The sequence below is a fragment of the Bactrocera oleae genome, chromosome 5, assembly GCF_042242935.1.
Source record: "Bactrocera oleae isolate idBacOlea1 chromosome 5, idBacOlea1, whole genome shotgun sequence".
In the NCBI taxonomy this organism is placed as follows: Eukaryota; Metazoa; Arthropoda; class Insecta; order Diptera; family Tephritidae; genus Bactrocera; species Bactrocera oleae.
In genome coordinates this window covers 50,185,093-50,192,169 of record NC_091539.1, presented here as the reverse complement: position 1 = coordinate 50,192,169, position 7,077 = coordinate 50,185,093, and the positions used below count along the sequence as shown (strand labels likewise).

The 7,077-nt window shown below is 34.8% G+C and overlaps 1 non-coding gene across 1 annotated transcript; it reads right to left on the bottom strand.

Moving 5' to 3' along the window:
- Nucleotides 1-1,002: 1,002 nt before the first annotated feature.
- TRNAH-GUG (transfer RNA histidin (anticodon GUG)) lies at nt 1,003-1,074 on the bottom strand. The gene has a single exon. It is a non-coding gene; the product is annotated as a tRNA-His (tRNA).
- Between the last annotated feature and the right edge of the window lie 6,003 nt (nt 1,075-7,077).

Sequence of the window (7,077 nt, the reverse complement as noted above, 5' to 3'; positions counted from 1 at the left end):
AAATGCGTTTCTGAACAAGCGTATAATATGCTCGGAACTTCACAATAATTTTTATGATTTTTTTTTTAATTTTTGTAAAATGCTTGCCAAGTTTTTTGTAAAAGTTGGAGGAGTTGAAACTTCTTGATCATTTATAAGCAATAATAAATAATTCTAAGTATATAAAAAAAAAATATTGCAGTGTTACGTGATCTTAAAAAATTTTCATAGAACCGGGCCACTCAATGTTAATTGCGTTCGATTTGACACTCTCCAGCGAATAAAAACATTAGATTGTCTAAATATTGTAAAAATAGAGCTGAAATAGCAAGCGCTTATAGCTATGATTCACATTCTTTCATGCCTTAAATTCTACTGTACACCTTTTCCGTAGCTTTCAGTTAGTCGAGAAAAACTCATAACTCCAAATTTTCGATTAGACAAGTAGCGAATCGAATACGTCTTCTCATTATTTTTATTAACCAACTTTTTTTTAAATTTCAATCATCTAACACTAATTAAAGAACTCAGAAAATGCAGATACATAACATTAATTCCAATTATCCGCTATAACAAATTTATCTCCTTTTCTGGAAAGTTTTAATGACTACTCACAACGGTTACTGACCAAATATTGCAATATTTTCTGAGCGGAAGTGCTATCTCTCAACTTGTTAATATATAATCATACTCAATAGATGTGAGGAGTCAAAGAGCTCTCTCACTATAGCGGGTTTCTTTTTTATGAAATTGTGAAGAGCTCTATTTTCTCATATGAGCCTCTTCGCTGCTATTTCTCAACGATAATATAGTCAACAAAACGCTTGGAGAATCGCGAAGCAGAAATAACAGCAGAAGTCTATAAGCTGTCGAACGAAGACACAGGCTAATTAAGTAACGAACTCTTCAAACACCAAATTTTCAAAAAGTACAATATATTATATTATATTTCAGCTGAGCTTGCAGTAAAAATTTCTATAAAAATAATGTACCTCCATACGTGACAATGCTTCTGGGAAGCATTGCCGTGACCAGGATTCGAACCTGGGTTACTACGGCCACAACGTAGGGTCCTAACCACTAGACGATCACGGCTATTGGAAGCTTGATACCAATATCAATTATTTTTTAGCAAAAGCAACGTAAAACTAGATTTGAGGCATGGTAGCTTATATACACATATACAAGTATATAATTTAGTCTATGAATATGCTTGCATGCAGAAAATGACGCAGCAAATAGAGCAGCGCACGAAACGAACTCGAAAAACAGCAGGCGATTCAAGAAAGAAGTATTAGACAAAGTATAACAAAACTAAAAAAATATCACAAGTAAAAATATAGCCAAACATTAGACACTCTAGGCTCTCTGAATGATCATTAATGCGTGAAATTATCAACATATTATGGGGTAAGATTAGTTGTAGTTAGCGTCTACAGTGAGTTTCAATAAGAAGTACCAAATTAGTAACGTAATATGTTCGACCTGCCCGTAGATTTTAACTAATTCCAGCCATTTGTATAACCAGATCGAATTAAAATTTTATTTATTTTAATATTGAAATATTTTTCACACGATCTTATTAATTTTTGAAATTTATAATATTTATTCGATTTATAGATAAGATTAATGCACTCACCGCATGGGCTATAGCAGTCCTTATATTTCATCATCATAATAATATACTAATCTAAGTTAATGAATATACTATATCTTAGACTTGTATCGATTAATAAGCAGAATACAAATTCACTGAAGCATAATAAATCAACACATTGGATATATAGGTTCAAGAGTAGGCTATGAACCGATTTTCTCTATTATTGGGCATAACATATTACACAGCGTGAAACAAACTCATAAAATATTACTTTAATATTATATATACTAACGTTATTGATTTTATTGTCGTGACGGGAAAGTTTCCCAAATATTTTATATTGAATGCTACCGAGTCGAAAGTACGTGTCCGGATAACATCAGCATCCGTTTGGGTTACTTCGAACCGACTATATTGGGAATGGTTCCTAGTAATCGATAAAAATGACTAAAGTCAACTAAAAGGATTGATATTTTCATACTAAGTAAACAAGAGATAGGAAAAGGTTTAAACCGATCCGAATTTGACAATGTTGCACTTAGTTCTACCGCATGTCAAGTTGTAAGTGTTATTTTAATATCTTTGTTGAAGTCTAGCCTCTTGAAGTATAATAAGCTTACAATATTAAAACAGTATAGAAAGCAGGTGTGGTCGTTTCCCGATTCCGCACATTTCCAAACTAGGTCAAGATAATATCTTGCAAATTTAATGACGAAAACTTGTTTAAAGTAGGCCGGTTAGCTTATGAGTCAAGAAATTTCAACCAAAGTCTGAAATTTTGCTGCCGCCTTTTCTTCCCCAGAAGCTGCCTATCTATTGGAACCGCCGATATCGAATAACCAAAGCATACAAACTAAATGATCCAATTCAAGTGATTGTACGGAAAACTTTTTCATTTAACAAGATATCTTCTCAAAATTTGACATAGATTATTTTCTTAAGCAGCAATGTGCTTTGTGAAGAAATTGTTTAGATCGATTCACTATAACATATAGCTGTCATACAAACTGACCCATCAACAGTAAATTCTTGTATTGAAACTCTTTAATTTGTGAAGGGTATTATACAAATAGCTTAGGCGTAGTTGAAGTTAACATTTTTTCTTGTAACATACTTATCTCTAAATTTTCCAAATTCGATGAATAGAATAGAGTTCTTTGTTCGATATTTCCTTGAAGCTTCTAAAATACACCCAACTGAATGACAACACATTTAGAGATACATTTAACTTTGTTTTTGTGATCATATAGGAGAGGATAATTTGTTGTCTGAACTAGCAGAGTTGTATTTTTAATGTTTGCTTTCTGTTTTATTGATAACCGCAATGAAACGAAGCAGGTTCTTTCTAAAATCGTGATCTCTCACAAAGAGTTATTTTTCTGCAACCAAATGAATTGTGAGTTTATTTGCCTTCGACCACCAACAGAACTGACCTAACCCACTTGACAAATCACCAAACACTCAATGCGAATGTTGCATGCGCCAACGTGCCACATTGAAAATATAGTTTCTGTGTTACTGTGCTGCCACAAAAGATGCTACAGAACTTTAATTAACTCTAAATTGCGTGCTATCAATAAATAAATAAATAAGAAATCGGCCAATAAAAGGTGAGCTCGACGAAAAATGCCGACACACGGGAATTCCGCCACGCTTAACAAGCGCAAAATTCATAATAAATTGCAGAGTCGCACAGCTAGGAAAGTCGAAAGGGGAGCGGAAAAACTGTCACGCACGCGCAATGCACATTATGAATGCATATGTATGCATGTATGTGCGTTTGTGTATATGTATGTATGTATGTGGGGTTGTGTTGCAGGCGCGTCTGCCGCACGGATCCGGTATCGGTAACATCAGGGCGCGTGCGCCACCAAACGAGTTAATTCGCAACGCATAATTTGCAAGTCGCTGCCGCTTACAACAACGACTGGCGCGCAACACAACCTGCCGCCGCCAATAAAAACACACATATACACAGGTGTATATATATACCTATATATATATATACGATTGTATATATATGTATCGGCATAAGTACTGGCACTTGTATCGGCCCTTCTTAGTCAAAGCGCTGCTGCACTCGATTTTACATGTTTCCTTCGCCTTCCTACATTCCCCTCGCTGCTTTAATTGTATATGTTGTTGTTGTGGTTGTCGTCTGCGGCATTTGTGGATCATTGCCGCATCAATGTCAACCGTGTTCGTTTACATTATTAATGACGAAACTTTCACGTGCTGCTGCGACAAACTGATTGCGGGCAGACACTACACGCACACAGCCAAAACAAACATACTGATCTACCTATTTATATTATATATACTTCATAATATATATGTATAACTGTATATAGTTATATGTGTATATTTAGACATCCAGACGCATTCCACTCTATGCTATCACAAAATCATCAGCATCAACTTCAGCGGCGTATGGTGACGGTAAAAATTTACTACAACAACAAGAAGAAAAATATTGATAACAACAACAACAATGTCTAGATTGTGACAACTACAATGACGCGAAGTTGCGCACGCGCCGTCAACTACTTTTTTATTGGCTATGTAACCGGCTCGTCATCGTCGTCGTCGTGCTGATTAGCGATCAGCGATTACAACGCTTACAAGGCAATCCGAAATGGACTGTATGCCGACGATTTGGTTGTAAATCAAAATTACCTTTTAGACAGGCGTTGCAATTACAGACAACTTTAAACACATACATACATAAACCTTACTTAAGTGTCTGTATGTTAGTCTATATATTTAATTAATATATTTTTTGGTATATAATTTTTTAAATACTTCTGCCATTTAGATAATTGTAGTTATGTCATTTGAGTATTAAATTTTAATTTTTTTAGAGCCTTCACCCAGCTACTACTTCTTCTTTTCATCACTGACATTATAATATTTCACTTGGTTTTGCTTTCTTAAATACTTTTATCTGCCGCTTAATAGCTTCTGAAGCTACTTCAAACCAAAATTCAGATTTATCGCTTCTTCTACCAGAAAAAAAGGTCCAAATTTGATTCATAGTCGATTTTATTACTTCGGTAACTGAAGTTCCTTATTTCCTGCTCTCTAGTTTTCTGCTCTCTAGTTTCCTGCTCTCTAGCTAGTGGGTTCGTCAATCTGGTACCAACGGTAATGCAATTAATTTGTCTTTCGTATCCATTCTTTAAGCACTGCTGATGCTTAAAGGCTTCCCAGATTGGTACCTTTACTAGATAACTTCTGTTATCTGTTCCTCATAAATTGGGATCTCTTCTTAGCATCACACAAGCGATCACAACCGGAAGATTTTTATTAGAAGTGAGGAGCGGATAGTTAATAGCCAGATCTTTTTATTCGAATTGAACAAAGAAGAGACTATTGTCAGTTTGAAATAACACGGTGAACTTTAAATAAGAAGCTTCAGACAAAACAGTATGTCGTTCAGTTAGTACTGCTTTTAGTGCTGTAAGTAGTCATAACATTTATCTTTCTTTCCGAGCAACAAATTGCGTTCTTGGAAACCGAAGCCAGCCACAAAAACTTAACGGTGGAGTAAACTTTGTAAGACTTTAGGTTCTACTTTTGGCCTGAGATCTTTTATAAAATGATACATTTAGCTTATGCGATAGGTAGGTGAAGGTAAGAACTTGTATTCGGCCAATAATTCTCAGTTAATTCAACTCCCAGGCGTTATCTCTATAGGCGCAATAACTAGAGTTTAACTAAAATAAAAGCTAAAACTTTGGGAATCTAATTTTTTTTGTGAGTAGTGTTTAACTCTAACACCAAAATTGTCAATAAAATCGAGTTTGTGTTGCAGTGAGGCGACCTACAAATTTTCCAGACTTTTCTCGGTTATATTTGTAATACGAGTATATGGAAAATCATTTTAAGCAGTGCAGTAAGTTCGTATACTTTCTCCTACTTCATCGTTTCATATCTTATACTTTTCATTAATGTGAAATTACAAACTAATGAAGCTAATGTTTCTTAAGTTGCCGATATTTGATGATTTTTAATGGGAAAAATGTTCAATACTTTGTCTTTGACCAATCATTTTATTTATTATATTGGAACTATAACTATATTCATTTTTTTTTTTCAAAATTTCTTTGTTTATTTAAGAAAAACCTAACTTAAAGTTTGAAGCTATAGCATTTACCATCTTTTTGGCAATTTGTGGTTTCCATTCCAAAACAACTGCGTCCCAACGAAGGCGTATTGCATCGATCGGAACCAATAATAGTTAGAAGGGGTAAGGTCTTGGCTATAAAGCGCGACAGGCAAAACTTCCCAGCCGCTGTTTTCTAAACAGTTTTTAACTGATCTTGTAACATGAGGCCGAGTGTTGTCACGATATAAAATTATTGCCTCGTGTCTAGTCGTTTATCAGCAATCGCTCACTTCACTTTGACGAATTGTTGTCGCTAGCCGAGAAAAGTGGTTTCCCTCGATTATAAAATGCTTATCATACAGCATGCCCTTTTAATCCTACCTTATATAGAGCATTACCTTGGCGTCATGGCTATTTGACTTTGTCGTTGATTTGGCTGGTTCGTCAGCTTTCACATATGATTTTTTGCGCTTTAGGTTGTTGTAATGGATCCATTTTTCATTCGGATGCAAAAACGAACTTTCTTTGTAGCGTTCAAACAGCATATCTGCCATGCAAAATCGTCTGACAACGTCTCTTGGGCTCAATTGCCCATTTCCTTGTGATTGAATGAGTTCGGCTTCTTTTAAACGTTTTGAAATGGAGGCTTGAGTGACTCTGAGTTCTCTTATTGTATTTGGCAACAATTTTCATCGTGTGATGTTTCCAGCTACTCATTTTTAAACTTTTTTTGCCGACCAAGATGTGCTTCGACTTCCAAGCCAAAATCACCAACTCCTCGCCGACAAGTTTGACATATTTTAGTGAAAAATTTATTATTAAATAAATTTAGATTTATTAATTATTGTTGTTTTAGATTTAAAAGAATAGCATATACTGATGTACAAGGACAGTAGCTTTCCAGCGATACATCATCTCTGCACGAATAAGTTATAGATAAAACGATGATTTTTCTATGATTTTGAGAGGTTAAATCTTGTGACCCACTATGGGTCCTTTGATGCATATCCACGGTTTTGGAGTCAAATGTGATTTTCATATCCAACGTTTAAATTTTGTTTGCTAGTTTCTATACATGGGAAAACCAAATACCCAGTTCATCATCTTAAGCTCCAATAAAGTTAAAGAATTAACTAAGAAATATAATCCGATGTTGTATGGTAAATGGTAACATATTATATTACATCGGACAAGAAAGAAGTGGTGTTTATGTTATCCTTCTTTCCTTTCTTTAGGGAACAAGTGCAGAAAGATGATATATTTATAGGTAATATTCAGGCTGCTGAAGACGTTAGTAACGTTAGTAACGTCTCCATTACTTGCCTGCTTTTCATTTAAGATAAGAAAAGAGTCTATTCTTATTATCGACAGAAGTGTCCAGACATTTCAG